The sequence below is a fragment of the Austrofundulus limnaeus genome, unplaced genomic scaffold (genome assembly GCF_001266775.1).
Source record: "Austrofundulus limnaeus strain Quisiro unplaced genomic scaffold, Austrofundulus_limnaeus-1.0 Scaffold440, whole genome shotgun sequence".
Lineage (NCBI taxonomy): Eukaryota > Metazoa > Chordata > Actinopteri > Cyprinodontiformes > Rivulidae > Austrofundulus > Austrofundulus limnaeus.
The window spans coordinates 269,790-271,771 of record NW_013952842.1 but is presented as its reverse complement, the minus strand read 5'-3'; the positions used below and the strand labels follow the sequence as shown (position 1 = coordinate 271,771).

At 54.6% G+C, this 1,982-nt stretch overlaps 1 protein-coding gene across 1 annotated transcript in view; it reads left to right on the top strand.

Moving 5' to 3' along the window:
* The window catches only part of pleca (plectin a), a gene marked incomplete in the record, with an annotated part of 79,068 nt that overhangs the window by 40,604 nt on the left and 36,482 nt on the right, over positions 1–1,982 (top strand).

Sequence of the window (1,982 nt, the reverse complement as noted above, 5' to 3'; positions counted from 1 at the left end):
CACACACACACACACACACACACACACACACACACACACACACATCAAAACGTTAATTTCCTGCCCAGTTCTTTCTCTGCATGAGACTTTCTCTTTTTTTCCTCTTACGTGTGTCTATCAGTGGGGGAGGGTGGCAGGGGATTGGGTTTCATGACTGTAGACATGGCCGACGCCCCTTCAACGCCAAATCTCAGCTCTGAAAAGGGTATCGCTTTTAAAAGCTGTAGCTTACGAGTGTRACCAACCAACCACCCACCCAACCAACCACCTCCACCCGAAAACACCCTACCCACTTTGACCCCTCCCCTTCACCCCCCACCCCCCTTTTCCTCTTTGTGTTTCCTGTTGAGCTGGCTAGACTCCTTTGACAGATTTACAACTTCGGGGTCGAAGTTTTCCGACGGCAGCAGATAAATCTTACACCGCCCGCCCCCCTCAGCTGTTCCTGTCCTCCCCACTCGGGACGGTCCACTTCTGAACAGGCCCGATGCCGACCGGGCCCCCTGGATCTGTGTTCCCGACCCTGGTGGTCGTGGGTCACGTTGTTACCCTGATCCTGGTCTGGAGGTGGAGGATCCACAGGAAGGAAGGTAAGACAGGTCCTGGTTCTGGTCCTGGTCCTGGTCCTGGTCCGTGTCTCTGCTGCCGTCTGTGTGCTCATGGCGAACACTCCTCCTCTTCCTCCCCCCTCCTCTTCCTCCTCTGCTGTGGAAGTTAACCCTGTAAGTGCTGAGAGGACCGCTGCAGTTCTGTTTCAGACGGTCCAGGTCCAGGTCCAGGTCCAGGTTCAGGTTCAGACTCTTCAGGTTCTGTTTGTTTTTCCGGTGACTCCACCTGTTCATCAGCCTCTCAGGTATGCAGCTTTAAAGTCCTCAGACACACCTGAGGCGTCTCCGTCTCACCGGGGACACGCCCTCAGGTGAGCTCACCTGTCCCCCCAGTCCGGCTCCACGTGGAGACAGAAACCAGTGGAGCCTCCGAACGTCTGAGAGCAGAATGTTGTCAGACCTGATCGAACATCCTCCAGTCTGAGGACGCTGCAGGCCACGCCCCCTGAAGACACCTGGTCCTGATCACCTGGTCCTGGACTCCTGGTCTTATTTGTTTCTTTAGCAGCAGGAAGTTAAAAGTGTCTCCTGGTCCTGGATCTGGTCCTGGTCTTACTGCACCTGTTTTCAACCTTTATTCTGAGGTGGAGCTCTTTACACAGTCTGACCTTCAGGGTGAACTACCTGTTGACCATCTTCCTGCTGAACAGGACGAGTTTGACTTTTTATCAGTTTATGCAAAACCTGGTCTGGCTGCACCTGTCCTGGACCTGGTCCTGGATCTGGTCCTGGTCTTTGTTAATCCCTCAGTTCCTGCTTGTAGAACCGGTGATCCTGGATCCGGCTTCAGTTGGACTCATTTGCATTTTGTTCAGATCAAAGTCAGGACCAGAGGAACTTCCTGTCTGTTCAGAACCCAAACGTCCCGATTAAAAGACCCGACCCGTTTGAAACCCGACCCGTCTGAGTCCAYCTTCAGTCCTCAGCGGTGCCTTTGAGCCAGGAGGTGAAAGTAGGTAAAAGGTTCGAGTCCGGAGCCATGTTTAAAAAAAGCTCCACATGACTGCAGCTTGTAAACTGAGGACGGAGGACTCTGTCCCCTGGAGACGGGTCACAACAGTCCACCCCCCCGACCCCCCAGGACACCCCAGACCCGTGAGGAATCTTCAGTCCAGGACCACTCAGAACACCTGCTGGTGGTTTATTGTCCCTGACGTCTCCGAGGATCAGAGACCRTCTTTGTCTCCGGCATTAAGACGGATTGTCCCTGATCCGTCCAGGAAGCCACGCCCAGGTCTGCAGCAGGAACCAGCGGGCCTGCGGTTCTGGTTTTTATGACTCGGATCAGTTTTAGTCTGGTGCTGTGACTCATGTTCCTGCCATCTTTCAGCGAGACAATAATAACAGCCTGGGGGGGGGGGGGGGGGGGGGGGG